Genomic DNA, 23,645 nt, shown 5'->3' with positions numbered 1-23,645 from the left:
GATTTGTATTTATTGTTCAGTAAGCTGAATTAGTAGGAACCTCAACGTCTGACGTTTCTGCAAGTCTGGCCACAATGTCACATATTTATACTATCAAGCCTCATGTCTCAGGAGGCAACAGATGAACCTCCTTATTTACGTCAATACATGAAACTGTGGCCAAACTGGCAACCACACTGAGACCTAATTCAGCTCTATGTGTGTAACTGAAAATAAATACAAATCAGTTTGTATTTTCATCATGTCTACAATATGCATCCATGAAATAGATTGTTTAACATCTTTTTCATTTTATTTTATATGTGATGACACATGTTGGGCGCATCAAATATTTTATTTGAGGTTTGCCACTATTGTAATAGATTTTTCATGAAGAATAAGGCATTCTAATAACAGATATGTATGGTTTGAGGCATATTATGCTGTAAGTCTGCCTCCGAGCAGACGTGAGTTTGAGTACGTCTGCCAAAACCCACAGACAAAAATAAGTAAAGAGAATCAGGCCCATTGTACATACTATAACTATAGCCTACTGTTACTGTATGCTTTAATAAAGATTCAGGGCTCACTCATCAGCCAGGTTTACATAAAGGAGAACAGTGTGTTCAGCTTAATGCTTTAAAAACTAATAATAAAAGCTTACATTTAGTAGATTTAACAGATAGTCAGTGCAGAGAGGTCAGAGGTCAGAATAGAGGAAACATGCTTTCTGTTCATAGCATCAGTCAGTCTATCAGCTGCTTTATGAACTAACTGCTGCTGTCCATGTGTACAGTTAAATAACTGTGTGTGTGTGTGTGTGTGTGTGTGTGTGTGTGTGTGTGTGTGTGTGTGTGTGTGTGTGTGTGTGTGTGTGTGTGTGTGTGTGTGTGTGTGTGTTTGTGCGTGTGTGCAGAGCCGTCTGGGAGAAATGCGAGGTCCGCTGAAGCTGAAGATTCTTTATTATTATTTTTGCCCTCAAAACATGAAGTCGGGTGTCATGTTAACCCCATTTAAATTCTGCTGGTTTAGCTCTTCTTAAGAAAACAAAAATAAACTCCCAATGAATTAAATTGTAAGCTACCATGAATTTCACGTTGTATTTTTAAACAAAATATAACACAAATATACTTTTTAAATGTTTTATCCCCTTTTAACAACCTGGTCTGGGATGGACTCTTAATAAACGTGGTTCTGTTCACTTTTATATATCTATAAAAAAAATACACTGCACCGTTCGACCGCACCGTTCGCACTACTGCGGCGGCTCTGTGTGTGTGTGTGTGTGTGTGTGTAGCTTACGCTCTCTGTTTTACAGTTTCAACGTTAGACTCTAGTCTAAACTTGTCTGAAGCAGCAGAACTTACAGTTAGACGACAGCATCAATGTGTTGATATTCATGTCATTTCTAATACAAACATATGATTGTAGGCACACAATTAATGTCAAAATAAACTATAAATGTCGTTTTTGAAACACAGTGGCTCTTCTAACCGTGTCAGAGTAAACTTATTTTCCCTGACAAGGACATATACACCGCCCCCCCCTCCCCCCCTAGAAGTACAACATCTATTTTCTATATAAGGAAACTAAATGTTGACCACAGATCTGTTTTCTGAGAACAAGGTCTCACTGCCAGTAAGTTGCCTGGTCTCTACCTATGTGTTGCATTGTGGGTCTCTGCTGCACGTCTCACCATGTTAACTGTTTGATGTCTGGAAGTACATACAGGACATAATGAAAGACCTTTCATTATGAGAGAGAGAGAGAGAGAGAGAGAGAGAGAGAGAGAGAGAGAGACTCTTAATAAACGTGGTACTGTTCACTTTTATATATTTACAAAAAAATAAAACAAATAGAAATAAAAACCCTGCCTGGCGCGAGGCCCCCCAAGTGCGAGGCCCTGTGCGACCGCAACGTTCGCACTACCCTAGCGGCGGCTCTGTGTGTGTGTGTGTGTGTGTGTGTGTGTCTGCCTGATGGTGTGTGTGTGTGTAGTTTAGGCTTTCTTTTCTACAGTTTCAACGTCTAAACTTGTCTGAAGCAGCAGAACTTACAGTTAGACGACAGCATCAATGTGTTGATATTATATGAGGTTATGATAAATACCATGCATATAGTATCTGTATAGAGGATATAAATACCATGCATATCAGAGTATCTGTATAGAGGATATAAATACCATGCATATCAGAGTATCTGTATAGAGGATATAAATACCATGCATATCAGAGTATCTGTATAGAGGATATAAATACCATGCATATCAGAGAAGCTATAGAGGTTATTTCTCTGTAAACCACAGTGAGTTAAGTAAACAGTGGTTTGTGTAGGAGTTGTATTTTATAAAAGGATGAGTTGAGGTTTCAGTGATAAACCTCCCTCTGTTCTCTGCTGCATTAAAGTGAGGAGTTAACTGCTTTAGCCCATTTTGGGCGGGAACCCCTATTTGTAACTATGCATTTCAGGACGGGAACCCGTTTTGGGGTTGTTGTTGTTATGTACAGTATATACTGTAGCAACATAATTGTTTTTGTAATTTTTGAATAAATATTTGAAGTTTTTCAGAAAACTTATGTCAGGATTTAGAAGGTGTTTTTAGAATCGGCCTCAGATCTAAATGTGTTAAAGTGAACACTCACCATGAGTTAACTGTTTGATGTCTGTAAGCACACAGTATACACATAACTATAAGAGACCATATTATGACACACACACACACACACACACACACACACACACACACACACACACACACACACACACACACACACACAATCATATTAGTGTGTATGTTTCAATGTACATATTATTGATTTTTTAAATATTCTACTGTTTAGACTGATGATTTTCTTGGTTCTTGTTTTACCTATGATCCTAGATGACTATTTCTATGTATTAGATGTATTACCTCATGTTTACCTGCTGACTGAATCACTCTGGATTAAGAGCTCCTGATAAATGACTACATTGTAAATAATCTATTATCCGTGCATCTAGTTTCTCACGGACCCCCTCCCCCTCATGTGCGTGTCAGAACAAACAGTAGTTCTGTGTTTGTTTCTATAGTGATGACAACAAAGTGTTAACCACAGCACTTCTAAGAAAACAACTGCCAACCAAATGTCCTGCAGCCAATCAGATCACTGCTCTGTGTGTAGATGTTGTGTTGCATGCACATGCACACACACACACACACACACACACACACACACTGTGTGTAAATGTAGTGTTGCGCGCACACACACACACACACACACACACACACACACACACACACACACGCACACACACACACACACACACACAGTGTGTAGATGTTGTGTTGCATGCACACACACTGTGTGCTTCTCTGCTGTTTCTGTCCTCTGCTACAATCTGAGAACAGGGGTCAACATTATAAATGACCCGGATGTACTTTTTAAACCGTCAGGGCAAGCAGAACGCTCCAAGCACTTGCCCGGTGGGGCCAGTGAAAATAATGGCTTGAAAATAAAATTAAAACATTAACATCTAATAATTTCACATCACTTCCCAAATTCCCTGTACTACTGTGTTCTGTTAACATTTCTGTAAAATCGTCTCAGTAATTACCGTTAAAACATAGTTAAACTAGAAAAAGTGTTTCCGCCAGGTTAGGTAGGTTATTGTGGCCTCCTGGTGGCGCTATAATAGGCCAATGTGAAAAGGGTGCCATTTATTCTTAGGTCTTTCACGGCAATCAGACCTTGCATTCATGATTTGAGGCATTTTGTTCCAAAAATGTGTTTTGCTAAATTAGACCTGCTGGTGGCGCTAGAACAGGCCAATGTGAAAAGGCTGGCATTTCTTCCTCGGCCTAATGGGAATTTGTGTGTGAAATTGCACGGAAATCGCAAGCTGCGTTCATGATTTGAGGCATTTTGTTCAAAACGGACCAATCCTGCAAATTTTGGAAGCCAACCTTAGCCAATGAGGATGGAATATGGACAATCGGACAGATCCGTGTTGATCACATGACTATAGAGATACTGTGTACCAATTTGCATGACATTTGGATAAAATCTGTAGGAGTAAAAGGGTTTTGCACAAATCGGCCTCCTGGTGGCGCTATAACAGGCCCATGTGAAAAATGTGGGGCAGAGGTTCTGAATTGGCATCCAGGGAGTGTGTGTGCACAGTTTCACAGCGACCGGGCCAACGGTGCCAGAGATTAGCTGTTCACAGACAGATGGACGGACGGACGGACAAACAGACGGACGGACAGGGGGTAAAACATACTCTCTCGCCATGCCTTTCGGCCTGGCGGAGACAATAATATATTTGGATCAAAGACAGAGCGGTCTGCTGTGGCTCTGCCCCGGTCCTCAGTGCATCTCGCTGCAGGCAGGTCACTGCTCGCTCGCTCGCTCCCGCGATACGAGCACGTTCATGTACTCGAGCAGGGCAGGCTCACAGAAGAGCCTTTTCCTCATCCTTGGACCTTTTCATTCATTTTCAAGTTTTTACTTTACTTTACACGTTTTTAAACCCACCAGTATTCGGTCAAACACCAGGACAGGTAAAAACAAATACAGAAAAAAGAAGTTGCCACTGTGAAAAGCAGTATGAGACGAAAAAGAGGGAGAGAAAGTTTCAACCACTGGCGAGACCACTAGAATTTGCTTGTATAAGATAAGTTAAAAGCGAGCACGATAACTATTATATGCGTCGGTCCAACAATAATGTTATATGTAAACAGTGCATCAAACACACACTGTACAGTCCAGCTGTGTCAAACCTACATGGAGGGAGAGAGAGGGGGAGAGATCTCCAACTCCTTGGTTCTGAAACAGGATAATATGGATAATATTAATAATCCGTCTGATTATTAATTGTAAGGAGGTGAACCTACAGACAGTAATGCCAGCTAGCCTAAAAGCTAGCGTTAGCTATTCAAAATCATTCGTCTCCTCATTTACATTAATAGGCTAATATGCTAACACAACTTTCTGAGGATGAGTGACACTGCATTCCATAAGTCGTTCTGTGGCAGCGGTGGCCTAGTGGTTAGAGGGGCGGCCTTGATACCGGAAGGTCCCTAGTTCGATTCCCCAATTCATCACATCAATCATGAATCACCGCTGAATAGCCCTTGAGCAAGGCTTCCATGCAGGGCCTGGCTGTAAATAAGTGTTAACTTAGTCCAACACCCTGGGTAAACAACAAACTTTGCTTTGCTTTGCTTCTGATGTTTTTGAATGCCTGTGGGTGTTGGGCCGATCTAAAAGCTCACAACACGTCGCATTTGTGACATACTGTGAGCTTGTAGGTCTGCTTTTCACCGTTGTACCGCAGCAAATCATTAGCATACACAGCGTTGCCATGTCTGATTATTATAAGCGACTTTGGGCTTCTTTTTTTGTTTATTGCTTGTAAATATTGGGCTTTTTTGGGCCTGTTTCTAAAGTGTAGTTGCGTATTTGGGCTTGCTTCCACATGTTTTAATTATTATTTAAACCAACAGTGGTTCTCAAATATTTTCGTGTCATGGACCCCTTAGCTCTGGTCTAGTGTTAGAAGTAGTTCTCCAACTCCTTATAACGCTATGGACTAGAGCTAATGGACCCCAAAGATGCATCGGCTATTTTCAAATAGGCGATGCATATATGTTTAAAGTGCTGCTCATGTGGTCGCTTTTCATAGAACCGTTTTCATAGACCTGGTTGCTTATTTCTCACAAAAGCTGGCAACACTGATCATACACTTCAGGGTCTAAATCAGTGGTTCTCAACCTGTGGTCGGGATCCCCAGGGGGGTCCCCACATGCTTTTTGGGGGTCCCCAGATGACAGTAAAGTGACAGTTTAAGGACTTTTAAGACCTTTAAAAAAAAAGAAGGAAAAGAAAAAAGACCATTACTGCATCACAACAAGTAATCAACAAACTATACTATTTAAAACAAATAGCTGATCTACAAGCTTGTAGATCAGCTATTTTCACAATATTTATCTGTGGAACAGAGTAAAAAAAATGTTATGCCTTGCTCCTACAATTCCAAGAGGCTGTCCGGGTGGGGGGACCCCAGTTCAAATATGATCATTTTGGGGGGTAATGGCCTGAAAAGGTTGAGAACCACTGGTCTTAATCAGCCTGTGCTGTATAAATGATTAGCTGTAGCAGGAATGTAGCCTACACAGTATATGATGTACTATTTATGCCAGCATAAACCCCAATGTAGGGCTAACAGTACAGTAGCCAATGCAAATGCCCGGAGGGCCAGTGGCAAATTTCCCTTAATGTCTACCCCTGGAGAACATTCTACACTCAGGGCTCTATATTGCGGCGTCTTGTGCATTTTTTTATTATTTTGAAAAACATGTTAAAATTGTGAAAATATCCGATCTACAAGCTCACAACGTGTCGCTGTATCGGCTGTTCTTACTATTTTAAAATGTTTTTCAAAATAATACAAAATGTCTAATAAGATTATGACCACCGGAGAGACGGTTATGCATGAGGCATAAGACGCCACGCAAAATAGGGCCCAGTATGTAAAATACTACGTGTTAATGTTTGATGTCTGTACGATGTTACATTTCATTTATACTAAGATAACCTGATGAAGGTCTAACAGACCGAAACATTATATAAAATACATAAATAACATGATATAAAATACATGTAAAAACATTAAATATTTGTATTGCATTTGAAGTGTGCTGGAGTTTTATCTTTCAGTACGTTGGGGCCCTGGTCTGGTCTTCTCCTACACACCTGTTACCTTTGTAGCTTCTTTGTTGCAAAAGGCTTTTTATTTATACTACCACTATGAAACACACTGTTACACTCATTTTAAACCCACATGTTTTCTTATTTCTTTCAATTAAAAGTGACTTTTCTGTAACGTCATTTATATACATCTGTTTACAGGAATATTAAGTGTTATTTACAGATGAATATAATGGTTTGACTGCAGGTTCAAAGAAGACATTTCATTCAGAACACGTTGGTAGCTGTTGTATTAAACACACAATGTGTTTGTGTGAACGTTGTGTCACATTGTGTGTTGTGTTTTTATTGTTACATTATGTGTTTTGATTGTGTTTCATTGTTGTGTTATTGTGTAACATTGTGTGTTGTGTGTTTTTATTGTTACATTATGTGTTTTGATTGTGTTTGATTTAAGCAATATTACACGAGAGGGTGTGCTTTACCGTCATTATTGGCACGCCAGTGATGCGGTCAGGAACGAGGCGAAGCCAAGTTCCGCCAGCATCACAGAAGTGCCAATAATGTAGGTAAAGCACACCCTCTCGTGTAATATTGCGATTATACAACAGTTACCAACAAAACACATCCAAATGTATTCATATTGTGGGGCAATTCATAATAATAAAAATTCGCTATTACGATACGATACGATAATACTTTATTGTCAGTTCACACTGAAATTTGTCTTGCGACCCAGCAGCCATGTATGCAACAATAAACAGTACACACATTTGACATGACATAAGAAAACAAAACAAAATACATACATAAAGACATACAAAGACAAGAGCAATGTCCACCTCTCAGCCTACCCCAAGCCTACAACTCCTGATTAAGCCTCAATGTCGTCTGATGGACAAAGGACCTCTTCAGTTTGACCTTAGTGTATGTAGGAATACTGTATCTCCTTCCTGAAGGCAGCAGGATTATTATCCGTTTCCCTGTAAAGAGAAGAGTTTATTTGACTGAGACATTAAATAGTCCCTGTAGCAGCGCTCTGAGGCATCGTCTCATCAACACAGCTGATTCCAGTAGGCTATATGCTCCGTCGTACGACCATGTCACGTGGCCAAAATAACTGATCTACAAGCTGACAACGCATCGTGATGGCGACGCGTTGTGAACTTGTAGATCGTCTATTTTCGCCGTGCGATACCATTTTGCATAGCTTTGTTCGTTCTCCGGTGGCGGCGGTGGGTCAGGCTACTGTCTGTTTGTTTTCCTACCGTGGGACAGCGTGACGACACAGCACAGCTGTGTCATATGGTCTAATCAGGTGTGGACTGCAGTGCGGAGTGATTTATTAATGTGATTAGGCCCGTGATATGATGCTGGTTTGAATCACGGCTAGAAAGCTATTTCAACCAATCAGATTGCTTGGTCGGAACTACCTGTTGTATAATGTGTGTTGTTATTGTGTAACATTGTGTGTTGTGTGTGTGTTATTGTGTTCCAGAGTGATGTGTGAGTGATGAAGAGGGGAAGAATTCAACGTGACAACTACCAGGTTACTGCTTACAGACACATTATCTCTGTTGTCAGGCAGAAACCAGCTTTGTCCAAATGATTCACTTTTCAGGAAATGAAAAAAGAAAAACCTGTTTTTAAAACACACAGGGGTTGTAATGACTTAATGACATCCATTGTTAAATATTCATGGTATCCCCCATTCATAATAGTAATATATAATAGTATAATATATAATATAATAGTATTGTAAAGAACATTCAGGGCAGTTGCCAGTATTAACCATAGATGAATAACACCACAAGGTGGATCATGGCAGGAGGCCCAGAAACCTATATAAGGGGATGAATGACCCATTCAGTCCCGACCTTTAGTGACCCAGTTGATCCCAACCTTCCCATATATGGAGATCCCCATAGATGGAGACAATCAACCTCCCCAAGTCTGACATCATAGGATCTCTCCTAGACGGCTTTACATGGAGATACCTGGCATACCTAGCTCTGACATCAGAGAACCGCTCCCAGAACTCCCTATATGGAGATAACCGAGACGTCCAGGACTGACGTCATAGTCCCACATAACGGACATAGTCCGCTCCATATATGGAGATGTCTGACACTACCTGACATCACCGTAGTGACATTAGGGCCACAGCCAACGGTATAAAAAGGCTGGACACGCCTTGGTAGAGTTGAGTTCCATCAGCGACCCAGAGAGACATTAAAGGACGACTTCACCGATTTTCAACCTATATTCATATAATTGGTCCTCACTAATACTCATGACAAAATGGTAAAAAAAAAATCTACTTGGTCTGTGTCTCATAAGAGGGCTGTGGACAGTCCAGAAACCCGTCTACCAGTGACATCATCGTTAGGCATGATTTTTTTTCCAACAAGATTTCACATTTTCTATTTAGATTTTTATTAACACGAGAGCAATGGCTTCTTTTATTGCATCGCAACTTTCCAGGAATAGAAAGCCTGCAGTTTCTATTAGCTTGGATTCCCCATTGATGATGTCACTGGTAGACGGGACTCTGAACTGTCCACAGCCCTCCTCTGAGACACAGACCGAGTAGAAAAAAATGGTACCATTTTATCATGAGTATTAGTGAGGACCAATTATATGAAGATAGGTTGAAAATCGGTGAAGTCGTCCTTTAAGCATCAATACAATTCATCAATAGTTGGTTCCCACAGCCTGAAGCATATTCTCATAGTGTCTGTAGGATCTGGTTAACCAATCAGCCGATTATCAGTAAAACAAGTATAATAAATAATGTAATAATTATACATAATAGTATAATAATATAATAATTATATATAGTATAATATATAATATATACTGTATATATGTATACAAAAAAAGAAAAGAAAGGGGAAAAGAGTGGCATGATGTGGGAATGTAATATGGGCTGCTCAGTGCTCACACACAAAACGCATGCTGGGGCCCAAAGGTACAAATGTGCTCCTGGGCCTGAACGGCACTTATATTATCATCACTTTACCCAAATACAGCTCAAGTGGAGTTAGGAGGTTTTTGCTAGAACATAGAACACAACAGACTCTACACCAGACTTTACACCAGGAGGAGAGCCTGGTATTCATTCTAAGCTGAGCCGTGTGATCCGGTTAAAAAGAACAAAAAAAAAACAATGGTGTTCTAGTTGGCGTCACATAGTTTTTGTTCCTCATATTATGTGAATCAATGAGTTTAGTCTCACATTCTCTTTCTGTTAAAACCTGTAAACTATGTTTTCTGAATGTTTTAGGGTTGAAATGTTAAAGAGAAAATCTATAGATGCACTCATGCATGCTGTAGAGAAGGTCAAAGGGCACGGATAATTTGCTTACATTTTAATGTTGTCATCATAAGCCTGTATATAATATATAATATGTAATCATTGTGTTTTATAGAATGTCTGTTCAGTTGTAGTTATGATGGAACCAATAGGAGGGAGGGGTTGTGTGTGTGTGTGGGGGGGGGGGTAGTGAAGGGAGGGTAGCTCTGTGTACAACATAAAGTGTAATAAGTGACAGGACGTGTAGGTGTGTGATAGTGGATGTATACCTGCATGTGTTCTGCACACATGCAGGCAATACATATGTACAGTATGTCCTATTGTCCTTACACTGTTAATCTAATTGCTGAGAAAAATGGGTTGTGCTTGTAAAATGTAAAATGAACATTTAAACTAGGGGAATCATTTAGGAGACGCACGGCACCGGAGGTTCCGGTCTCCTGATGACGTAACGTTATTTCCATCCAGAGCGGATCATAAACCTGAGAATGGTTTTGATCCCAGACTATCAGCTGGTCAAGATGTGTCCGTCTTTTTGTTCATACAGTTCCAGTTCTTGCCCTGAGTTGGAGTTTGAACGACAGTTAGAGGATCCAATGGAGTTAGGAGGTTTAGTCACTTATTAGTTACGGTAGTTGGATCAGTTTTTAATGATACTGTAGATAAGCATTAGAATGTCTAAATGTACATTTAGCTCAATATTTTCTATTATTTTATTATGTGTTTCTGTAAAATATGCTTATTGTATGAAATAGTTTAATTATAGAGTTAAATAATACATGTAATACAATTGGATGTGATTTACTGTACATAGACCTACAACAGTTTTACCAAAAACATTTTGAATAAAGAAATGTCTGTGAATGAGGTTTGTGATCATTTAATCTCATAGATTTTTATTTCTTTAATTTACACAATCCAATGATTATTTTCCTATTTTCCTCCCAATGTCATTATGTCATTTGTCAATTCATAATTCCACACATTTATGTTCCACATCACATATGGGGGGGGGGGTGTAAACATGTAGCATAAACTCATAAATAGTTCCACTACGAATACGATGTGTCATGTGAGTCACATGCTGAAAACATCCAACCTACATCCAACCTACATCCAACCTACAGGCTGACAACACGTCACAATGTGACGCTTGTTGGAACCCAGGAGGGTTGAACTCAGTGGTGTAAAGTAACTAAGTACATTTACTCAAGTACTGTACTTAAGTACAATTTTGAGGTATATTTTACTTTACTGGAGTATTTCCAATTGTCAGTACTTTTACTTCTACTCCACTACATCTCAGAGGCAAATATTCCACTTCAATTATGTGAAAACTTTAGTTACTTGGTAGATTTAGATTATTATTACAAAACATACATTAACCACTTCAGCCCTATAGACATTTTGGCCATTTGAAAATAGCAGATCTATAAGCTCACAATGGCATTGTGAGCTTATAGATCTGCTATGTAACAGATTTGTCATACATTTTAAAACCGTGAAATGGGACATTCTGCATAATCAGCACTTTTACTTTTGTACTTTAAGTACATTCTGATACCAATACTTTTGTACTTTTACTTAAGTAAATTTTGAATTCCGTTCAGAAGTGTTTCCCTGACAGGCTGAGGCCTAGCAGAGTTTCCTCTCTGGGTTTCTTTGGCATGGTGCCAGTCTCTTTGGCATGATGCCAGTTTCCTTGGCATGGTGCCAGTGTTGGTGGAGAGGATGTTTAACTGTTTAACTGCCTCTTTCTCTGCTCTCTAACATCCTATGTGAGATGAACACACACTGGAACAGAGGTACAAAGTCTCGTGAGACTTGGGACGGGATTACAGTATGTGAATGTACGAGATCCAAGATGGCCGAATAATTACAGTGCTGAGACAAGACGGTTGTGTGTGCGTGCGTGCGTGCGTGATAGTGTGTGTCAGGTCTTTATTTAGTCTTTATATTCTATGACCTACAGTTTATTTAGTCTTTATTTATATTCTATGATCTACAGTTTTTACATGATTTATTTCCATGTCAAAAACATTAAATAAAACATTAAAATACTTGTCAGCTCTTCTAATACTAATAATTCTAATAATATGACTAATACTATCCTGTTAGGACTTGTTTCACACATTTTACTATTTAAATACACATTAAACACCAGTCTTGAGAAGCGGGACAAAACCTTTAGCTTTTTTATATATTCTTCAATTATGCCGGGAAAATATATTTTATAAGATCAAAGTGACTATTAAACCATGTAATGGACCAGCTCCATAACATGGCATATCTGACTGAAGTGACAAAATGCTATGTTTTTTTGTTCCACAGCACAGTAGTAGTGAGTTGACCATTTATTTTTCAAAGTTGCTTAGGTTCTATTAATGCTATAGAATTACACTTAATTTCTTCTTCTTTAATTTAGTTTGTATTTAGAAGGACAGACAGAGTTGACATGTTGACACACCAGATGTTATCAATACACATGGTTACTTTTTTAATTTATGATTTTAACAAATACATTAAACAAAGTTTGAAGTTGTGAATCCTTGTCTTAGAGTGTTTTCTGGCAGAGTGCAAGCAGACCACAATATTGTATGAATGTTATGTAATTCATATATAAATCATTTAATAATATTTTCAAACTTTTTTAAAAATTAGTGTTAATAAATAATGTGAAATGTTTTGGTAGAACATGATTTGTCCCAATTCTCAAGACTGGGTGATAGTTGTCGTCAGGCAGAAACCTCTGATCTACATATCTTAACTTTTTGTCCTACTTGTCACACAAAAGCATCAAAGGTAGCAGATCTACAAGCGACACATTGTGAGCTTGTAGATCTAGTTTAAAACATCTTGACAATATGTGGGGGGAAATTTGAATTACAAACATACATATATATACAAATCTTCTTAATAATAATAAAGTGTATTTGTAAAGCATCTTTCATGACATGAAATGCAGCTCAAAGTGCTTTACAGAGCAAGAATACAATTACAGAAAAAGTACAACTAATTTAACAATAAATCAAGGGGTCCCTGGCACAAAACATGTATGTTCAGATGGGGGTCCACGGCCAAATTGACATGAAAATGTTTGAAAACCACTGGCCTAAAGCGCCACCTAGTGGGCTCATCCAGTAAGACTCTCTGGACCACTTAGTATATTAAACTATCCTCAAGAACAAGGACCACCTGACCACCTGACCACACCCACCCACCCAAACACCCACCTACCTACAACAGGGCGGTAAGAAGGAATGTAGCCAACTACACCACATAGGGAATTGCACCCTAGGAAATGGTTCTAATGTAAATGTGGAAGTGCACCTGATTCCACAGAATTACTCTGATTCCACAGAATTACTCTGATTCCACAGAATTACTCTGATTACACAGAATTACTCTGATTACACAGAATCACTCTGATTACACAGAATGACTCCCATAAGGTTGGTTGTACATGTAAAGATCTGAGACAGAGGCGTGGCATAAAGTACACATTTACATGGTTTTATTTCACAGACAGGCAACAGTAAAAGCTAGTATGAACTCACATTTTAAACAGTTATTATGAGCTCTGACAGGGTGACAGGGTGACAGGGTGACCACAATGAACTGGAAATAACATATACTACATTAAATCATAATAGAACAGAACATGATACTAAACAAAACATACTAGACCTGGGTCAGGGGTTACCAGCGAGGGGACACACACAGGTGGGTTTACAGCACACAGCGACGAGGGCCACCATCACCACCAGGCAGCGCTGTACCCAGCCTGGGTTCACATCAAGTCCTAAACCAGAGTGTAAATATAATCAGAGTGAGACAGAACAACACAAACATAATTTCAGACCAATATGACCATGCAGGCCACAGATACAAAGCATTAAGACCAAGTAGTGTCTGTAGTATAGTGCTTGCCAACGTGTCGTTACCACGGGGGGCGTGGCATAGTAGCTGCAAACATACTTGGGGGGTGTGGGGGGGGGGCAATGTTACTGCTACCAAATGACACTTGTTGACGCCCCCTTCAGGATTTTTGGCACGCACTATAGGCCACAATGAGGGTTCTGGTTGGGTTAGCTCATGTTTCAGCCCAAACAGAGCAGCAGCGTCATCAGTCACTGGTCAGCCTGATCGCCAGAGAATTAGTATACATTGCACGGATCCAGTGCACGTCATTCCGTGCATAGTCGCCTAGAAACCCCGAAATTCCGTGCATATGTACAGCGAGTCCCACGGTGGGCGTAACCAGTCGCAACCCGGAAAAACCCGGAAGCAGAGCAGTCCCCACCACAAAATTTACGATTCTGTGCCTATCGGTACATAACTCAAACGGCGCTGAGTAGGCACAAGGGACGGCAACTCGCTCGCTTTAGCTCGCTCGGTGGCCCCTTACGTGGCGACAATTCCCTTGAGACTGCGCGCCTCCGAAATGGTTTTGTCACAAAGGGAGAGATGTACATATGCACGGAATTTCGGGGTTTCTAGGCGACTATGCACGGAATGACGTGCACTGGATCCGTGCAATGTATACTAATTCTCTGGCGATCGGGTTGCACTGGTACACACTGCACTGGTAGGTCACAACACAACCATGCAATGTACTGATTTACCTGATGCTACAAGGTGATCACTAACCATACAAGGGGCTCACTAACCACTCAGCTATGGCCGCCCCTACACCTGGAGGCTGAAACTAAACAAACTAAGTTCACAATGCGCACCATGATACAGCTCATGATAGCTGAAATAACACAAAGAAACAAACATACCTGCACTGATAACTGCTTAAAGCCAAAGCTTTGACAGAAGCCATGGAGATAAGTCAGTAGAGAAGCTCTCTCTGCTGTCTTCATACAGCTCTCAATAACACAGGTGTCAGATGTCTGTCATTATAGAGTGGGAGGAGACTATGAGGAGGTGGCAGAGGAGAGACTATGTCCACTCTGCTACACATATACACATACATACACATATATATATATACATAAATACATAGATATAGATATATATATATATAGTCTTTACTATGATGGTCAGATCTAGTGTTATATTTACTGTTACATCTGTCTTTTTGCTCATCATAATCTTCTTGGTCATGGAAGTGATAATAATATAAGTATCACAAGTAATGATTATTTAAAGTTATTGTCATAATACAGTATTGTGATTATTGGTCTATATCAGGGGTGATGCAACTTTGATGTAGAGGGCCACTATATATTTCACACTCACTCCAGAGGGACACATTACTTATACTGTCATAGAGCAGAAACCTCTTATCTCCGTATTTTTTCGCCATTCTATGTCTTTCAAAAGTAGCAAAAACAGCCGATCTACAAGCTCAAAACGCGTGTGTTTTGAGCTTGTAGCATTCAAAGATAGCAAAAAAACAAAATCAGGATTCCAATTTAAAAATAGCAAAAATAGCCGATCTACAAGCTCAAAAAGACGCGTTTTGGGCTTGGGATACATTCATATCTCCACCTGGGAAATGCATTGTTGGATCTGATCTCTAAATCTAATGAGTGGATTCTCCACTGAATATAATGCAAATCACTATATTTCATGTTTATCTAAGCTTAGGAGTCTTTTCACATTAAATACAATGAACACATTAACTCATTACTAATTACAATCCAATCATTTAATGGTTAAATGAACCATTCTGCATAAAGAGTACTTTTACATTTGATACTGCGAGTATACTTTTAATGATAGTTCAGATATCTTCAGTTGTCTAAAACATTGTCCTCAAACTTTTTCCCAAATTGATATATATTTGTCCACAGACCCCCATCTGAAGATATTTTGAGCCAGGGACCCCCAAAAGAGAAGATTTGTGTTGCAAATGCAAAATGTTCAAAAGAATTTCAAGATTTAAAAAAATAAAATCAAAAAAACTGCTTGTAGATCTGCTATTTTTGAATAGCCAACTTATAAATGGATAAAGTGGTTAACTACTTTTCCTCTGCTCCCACTTTGAGAACCAATGGTCTAAAAAGTCTATCAGTCTATGAAATGGTTTTCTGATGACACCTGCTGGTTATAATGAGCGACTGCAGCCTACAGGGAGTTTTATCATTTCTATTTCAAGGACCCATCAGTCCTCTGCAGAGATGGGAAAAGTACTGACATTCTGTACTCGAGCAGAAGTAAAATTACTACTTTGGTAAAAGTAGAAGTACTCATTCAAATAATTACTCAAGTAAAAGTAAAAAAGTACAGGCTCTGAAATTAAAAAAGTTATAATTAAAAAGTATTTTTACCGGATGTGCAAAGCCAACTGTAACCTCAAAAACACATAATGTGTAGTAATTAAACTATTGTCTCCTAAAGGAGATACAGTAAAGTGACGTATGGCTCTGCATTCTAGTCATAGAGAAACTTACTTCAAGCAGATAAAAGTGAACACTGCACAGTGAAGCTCAAACGTTCAACTTTAGTCCATGAACAAAAACATACTTCATGTGTAGTAAACTCCTCTCCTAAAAAGGAGATACAGTAAATAATAAAGTGCATTCTGTAAACAATAATAAAGTGCATTTTAAACGTTACCCCATCACCTTTCTTCCTCTTATTTTCTACCCATCTTGTCCTTCCCAATCCCTGTCCACCTCCTGTTTCTTCTGCCTATCTTCTCCTCTGCTCATCCATTTATCACCTTCAGGTTCTCTCCATCTCCACCAGCCCTTCTGCACCGTGCATCTCAACACTAACCAGTGATCAGTTTATTATTACAATGATTACTACAAACTTAGAGACTCGTAAAGTTGAGTTTGAGTCCATCTGAGAACTACAGCTTCCTGTTAACTTCAGGGTCCATTTCAAGGTCCTGGTGAGTCACCTATAGAGCTCTGCGTGGTCAGGCCCCAGAATATCTAACCGACCTGGTCCCACGTTATGTACCAGGGAGGGCCCTAAGGTCTGCTGAACAGGGTCTGGTAACAGTTCACACACTAATCTAAGAACTAAAGGAGACAGAGCCTTTCAGGCTGTAGCTCCCAGGCTTTAGAACGCTCTTCCACATGTCTGGAGAACTACAGCCTCTGTGGACATGTTTAAGAACAACCTTAAAACGCTGCTATTTCAACAAGCTTTTACACATGTTACATGATGTTATTTACATGTTTGTGTTATTTGCTGTCCTGATTGAGATGAATTGTACAGCTTCTTCTGTTCTACCTGCTTTAATACCTTGTTTTGTTTTGAATCTCTCTGTATGTGAAGCACTTTGTGAGTCCTCTCTGTGAGAAGTGCTATATAAATAAAATGTACTTACTTACAGTATCACATAACACAATGAGGTTACTCTAGAGCCATGCTAGCTGCTCAATGAAATAGTATTTATGCACTTTCTGAATTGAGGTAGAACTGTCCATAAGTTCCTCTGTGTGTCTTGAATTGAGGTAGAGCCAGGTGTCACACTGATGGTAAGATTAGAGGACGTTCATCAGTGGGGGAACAACTGAAAGCCGGGCCGGGAGGAACAGCGCAGTGATCAGGCCCCCCCTGCGCATGCACGCAAGTGGGTGCGGGTTTTCCGCGGATTCGGTCACTTTTTGGGGGGCTTTTTGTCACTTTATTTCGGTTTTAGGGTTAGGGTAGGGTTAGGTTAGGGTTATGTTGTTTAATTCTTATTTTTGCCTGATTTTACCGATTTATTATCTGACGGCCCGGGCCCTCCTGGGTCGCGGGCCCGGAGGCGGCCGCCTCCCTGGCCGCCTCCCTGGCCTCCCCGGACGCTCCGCCACTGACGTTCATGGTATCATCTGGACCGGTCAGGTAGGACTGCAGCTGCTTGTGTTTTCATGTGCATTATTTACCCTGCTTGATGGTGGAGAAGAAGTCATCCTCATCTGAAGACTGGGACCTGAATGCACCGTGGGTTGATCCTTCACATGGCTTTGGATGTAGTCGAGGCCTATGGAATAACAAAACCACAAAACCAAAGGATTTAAGCTTTTCCCCAAAAAACACTGTTTTAATACCTAGATAAAAACAATACATCATGGAATTAGACTAAGAGCTGGGACTTTATCTGATTCATTAATTACAGGGTTGGACTGAAGGGGTCTGTCTTATTTAATGTTTTTAAATCAATATGGACTAACTAAATTGTTGGTCGTGTTATGGCCTTTGAAGCAACAGGGTTTTGTTTGTGTTAGTCTGGTTTGTTCATACAGGTTATTGGACAATAAGGTCAATCAAGACATCTTTATTTCTCCTAATGGTCAGGGTTTCCACTGTTCTGGAATGTACTTGAAAGTATTGTGTATTACTTGTGCTTGGGTTTACAGAAGGTCCTTGAATTCATATAGTCTTCCTGAATCTCTGAATAGATTCCTATAATTGCTGCACTTTATGGTAAAACTTGCACTGATCTGTTGGTCTGTTTAGAACCACCTTGATAAAAAACTACTATATTTTGTTGCTTAAACTCATGTATTCACTCATTGATTCACTCATTTACTAAAATCTGTTTTAACTGAAAATAAATTGCTTCTCAGGTCAAATATTGATATTAAACATGCTATTAATTTTGATTAATTAATTACAAAGCCTCTAATTAATTAGATTATTATTTTTTTTTTATCAATCTATAATTAGACATTTTAATGCTATGTTTTGCTAAAGTACTTTTCATACACATGAGGATTAGTAAAGGTTGTCATTTAGTTTTCACAAGTAAACATGACTTACATTGACAGAAACAATATCTCAGTACATTATGGACACTTCAAATGACAAAATGTCCTCATCATCAATAAAGTAAAGAGCATCAGCAGCATTTACCATGTTATAGGATGTCTTCATCACGTGTCCAGCAGGTCCTGAACCTCTGGATCACCAAGCATCCAAAACACCTTTCCAGTCCTGCCTGAAGAGCATCTACCAAAGACCCACAGTATGCAGAGCTGCTGGAGCTTAGCCTTGATTGATTGATTGAATATTTTATTAGACATAAATACAAACATCACAGTACAGTCAAACACTTAGTCTAAAAGTTTCAATTCAATTCATCAACAGAGCATAAACAATAACACCAAAATACAACATAAAACGTGTGTGTGTGTGTGTGTGTGTGTGTGTGTGTGTGTGTGTGGTTAGTGGAAACATAGTAGAAAATAGTCCATTTTAATCTGTCCTTAATGGTAAATAAGACATGAATTGATGACTAATATCACCTCATGCAGTCAATCAGTTTAAAAACAGAGTGGTATATATATACTCACATAGAATGTTTAGAGCACACAGACTGTAATGGATCCTTCTCCTTGTTCTCTCAGGATCCTTACCATCCTCTCCACAGTGAAGAAAAGACGATACTTGCAGATCTACAAGCTCACAATGCGATGCGTTGTGAGCTTGTAGATCTGCTATTTTCAAGAGATTTGTATACATTTTAAAGACATAACTTGTGAAACTGCATAATAAGAGTACTTTTACTTTTGGTACTTTAAGTATATTTTGATGCCGATACTTTTGTACTTTTACTCAAGCATATTTTGATTACACAGACTTTTACTTGTAACAGAGTATTTCTACATACTTTAACTTAAGTAAAACATTTCAGTACTTTTTCCACCACTATGGCTAATAGGAATTAAAAAAGCCAAGAAAGTCATTGGCTTGTCATCATAGAGTACAGAAGTCCTGACGTCACTGGCTCATCCTCTGGGTCGTGGAAGTCATTTCTCTAGAGAGAATAACATCGGGTCTTCAAATCGTCTCATATATGAATTATGATCCATAAATAAACAAAGTGTCTCGGCGCTGTTGTCGATGAGGCTTTGTATTGTTTATGATAGTCAGTCACTCATATTTCATACAGTCTGTTTATGGAGAAAATTTAACTCATTTTGTCTAAAGTAACATTAATGTTTTCTCACCGTCAGTTGATGCTTCATATCCATAAGAGTCAAACCTCCGGGTTATTAGTTTATTTATGGAACACACTTCTTGTTATTACATTATAACACGTCTATGGGGATTCAGAACGGAGAACCGAGACCCAGTAGGATGCGTCACATAGGTTTAGGGAAATAAAGACCCACCATCTCCACTTTACTTCCTGTTTCTGTGTGAAGTGGGCGGGACGCCTTTTTAGCAGACCGGAAGCAGGTTGGAGTCTATTCATTCTAATGGGAGAGTGAACGTGAACACAGCTTCTGAACCATTCTTTATTATTATTATTATTATTATTATTATTATTATTATTATTATTATTATTATTACAGCTTCTGAACCATTCTTTATTATTATTATTATTATTATTATTATTACAGCTTCTAAACCATTCTTTATTATTATTATTATTATTATTATTATTATTATTATTATTACAGCTTCTGAACCATTCTTTATTATTATTATTATTATTATTATTATTATTATTATTATTACAGCTTCTAAACCATTCTATAGCTCCATGGTCACTGAACTAAATATTGGACCAGATCGTCACAAGACACACAATGGGTGCGTTCGGAAATTACGCACCGGAGCACACTTGCCTATTAGTTTGTATTGGCCAGTGCGCTCAGTGCTGTATTTTCGAACGCGCCCAAAATGTACAACATTTTTCACACTAAAATGTATTTTTTCAGAGAGACTGAATCAGGAGAAAATCTACCTTATTATCGACATGTCTCTGTCCCAGCAACACACTCTCGCGGGATCTAGCGCCAGTAAACAGAGAAACATTGGACGTTCGCGAGATTTGCCGTCAGACGCCGGCGCCCACTAGGAGACCATGTGTAGGGTTTGTGTACCATGTCGCCTCTAGTGGCTCCAGTCGGGATGGTGGATCTTCATAAATTAACCATCTTTGGTGGTGGTCTGTGTTTCCGGGTTTACAGCCAATGACATGTCACAACATTGACAGAGAGCCAATCACAAGCTGGGATGTAGGGGACCGCGAGTAACGCTTCATACGATTGGCGGAGCCTGGAACCAGCTATTCTGGTCTAAAAAGATATATATTAATATTATTTTAAATCATTTTCATGCATTAAAATTACAGTAACGAGCCTGTTTTTAAAAGGTACGGAGTATAAAATACAGATACTTGTGTTAAAATGTAACGAGTAAATACAATGAACACATTAAGTCAAAAATAAAGTACATTTCATTGTTTTTATGTATTATGTGCCATACAGAGTCATAGTAAATCAGTGTCATACATAAATTATGTATTATGTAACATAATCGGAGGAAAACCTGGAGACTGACATTCAATCATTTAATTGGTGTTAGCAGGTCTTATGATCCAAATAATAATAGACTTCTGTTTGGGATGATAAAGAAGCTGATCTGTTTTTTCCAACTAAAGTCTCTCCAGGTCAGAGAATTAGTGGACATGGATTGTGTTTTCCACACGTCTTCACTTATATCAACGTCCAGCTCTTTTTCACATCGTTGTTTCACATATATTGTGGAGTCCTTATTCAATGATACAATTCCATATAGTTATAGCTTACATACAAGACCTTTGTTACTTATAAGCATCAGTAAATGTATGAATAATTGGTGTGGCCCCTGGATTAGACTCTTTTATCTTTTTGCAAAAAAAATTATCCCTTAACTGTAAATATCTATAAAAGTCCTGCCTAGCCAATCCATATGCCTGACATACATTTTAAAAACTGTCAATATCCCCATTTTAACTATTATTGTTTTGTTTTTGTTTTTTTCAAATGTAACCTTATATATTATAAAGTTAAAGTGGTTAAACTGATTTAGATTCTACTTGTATGTTAGCATGTTTAGCTGGGGACCCCCTGGAACCCCCTAAAGGACTCTCAGAGTAACAGACCTGTATTGTTCCCTTTGGACCACCTTCAAGGACCCCCAGGTCCCTCAACCCACTTTGAGGACCACAGCATTAGTAGTATACATTTAGCTCTGTTCCTGCTCATATTTGTATCACCATGGCAACAATAGAATTTTGACAAAAATGTCCACCATGAACTCTGCCTGTAATTCAACCTTTCTGGAAGGAAGTAACAACACTTATTTAAATCATAATGGGTTTCAGTATCAGTACATTTGCATCTTTGTATCTTTGGGACAAATCCCAGATGGACTGAGTCAGGATGATTCATATCTGTTTAAGATCCTACTGGAAGCACAAAGCTATCACAAAGAACTGGTTGCAGAAAAACTGAATAACAGTTGCATCTTCTAGAGCAGATGACCTTTTCTTTAAGACTCCAATGAGAGTTGGTCGAAAAATATGGGGGAAATAGTTAGAATACATATTATTTTATGAAAATAGATATTAATGTATATAAATACATATTAAAGTCACAGGGGTCTCTCCAGCTCTTTAGTAAACAGAATATAGTACATTTTCAGGTAGGTGACAACATTTAAGCCAATCAGGAGAGAGCAGGAGTCTTTTCACTGCTACATGTTAAACATAAATAGTTCTTCATCTTCAGAGCCACTGACATGACATTTGTCCATTAAATACAATGAACACATTAACTCATTACTAATTACAATACATACAATTATTTAATTGTTAAATGAACCATTCTGCACAAAGAGTACTTTTACATTAGATACTGTGAGTATACTTTTGATGATAGTTCAGATATCTTCAGAATGTCTAAAAAGTCTATCAGTCTATGAAATGGTTTTCTGATGACACCTGCTGGTTATAATGAGCGACTGCAGCCTACAGGGAGTTTTATCATTTCTATTTCAAGGACCCATCAGTCCTCTGCAGAGATGAGAAAAGTACTGACATTCTGTACTTTTTACTACAATTACTTGTGTAAAAAACGACTTTGGTAAAGTAGAAGTACTCATTCAAATAATCACTCAACTAAAAGTAAAAAAGTACAGGCTCTGAAATGTAGAGTAAAAGTAAAAAGTATTTTAACCGAATGTGCAAAACCAAATGTAACCTCATACGTCATAAAATTTTAAGGAAAAGATCCTCACCAAACACACATTGGTTTCCAAACTGTGATGTGACGAATCATGTAAGAAGATCCACCTCTTGAAATCAATCGTTTTAATCAGCAGTCAAACAGTCATCACTCATCGTGGAGAAACTTTCCACTTCAAGAAGACCCACATGTGAACACTGCACAGTGAACACTGCACAGTGAACACTGCACAGTGAACACTGCACAGCAAAGCTCAAACGTTCAACTTAAGTCCATGAACAAAAACATACTTCATGTGTAGTAAACTCGTCTCCTAAAAAGGAGATACAGTAAATAATAAAGTGACATATAGGGCTGTGTATTCTGTAGACAATAATAAAGTGCATTTTAAACGTTACTGCAAAAAGCTCTGCTTTGTAGTTATTGCGTTTGTCAACGTTTGGGCCTGTTCAGACCTTCATCAGGACATATACAGTGGAAAAGGGCAAACACACATGTTTATATAGGGTACATCTACACACTGATAGGCTCACCCCAATAGGGTAAGTGAGGTCACAGTCAACTCAACAGGAAGTTGGCTTTGCATGAGGTAAAACATATATCTAGATATAAACAGTGTGCACCCATCCCACCATCCAAAATAGCAATAAACAAATATACAAATATACATTTAAAGTATCCCAAGATTAATACATTTAATTATAAATATAACAGGTACTCAAAAAAGGGGGAACACAGTTACATGCT

At 38.7% G+C, this 23,645-nt stretch overlaps 1 long non-coding RNA gene across 1 annotated transcript; it reads right to left on the bottom strand.

The window, feature by feature from the left end:
* Positions 1–13,518: 13,518 nt before the first annotated feature.
* LOC308088792 lies at positions 13,519–20,023 on the bottom strand. Its single transcript, XR_013933469.1, has 4 exons — positions 19,890–20,023; positions 18,793–18,929; positions 17,823–17,920; positions 13,519–13,786 (listed from the first exon to the last, which is right to left on the bottom strand). It is a non-coding gene; the product is annotated as an uncharacterized lncRNA (long non-coding RNA).
* Positions 20,024–23,645: the final 3,622 nt, after the last annotated feature.

Source organism: Gymnoscopelus braueri (assembly GCF_963280865.1).
Source record: "Gymnoscopelus braueri genome assembly, chromosome: 7".
NCBI classification, from domain to species: domain Eukaryota; kingdom Metazoa; phylum Chordata; class Actinopteri; order Myctophiformes; family Myctophidae; genus Gymnoscopelus; species Gymnoscopelus braueri.
Note: the sequence above shows the minus strand (reverse complement) of the source record. Positions and strands in the feature narration are given on the sequence as shown.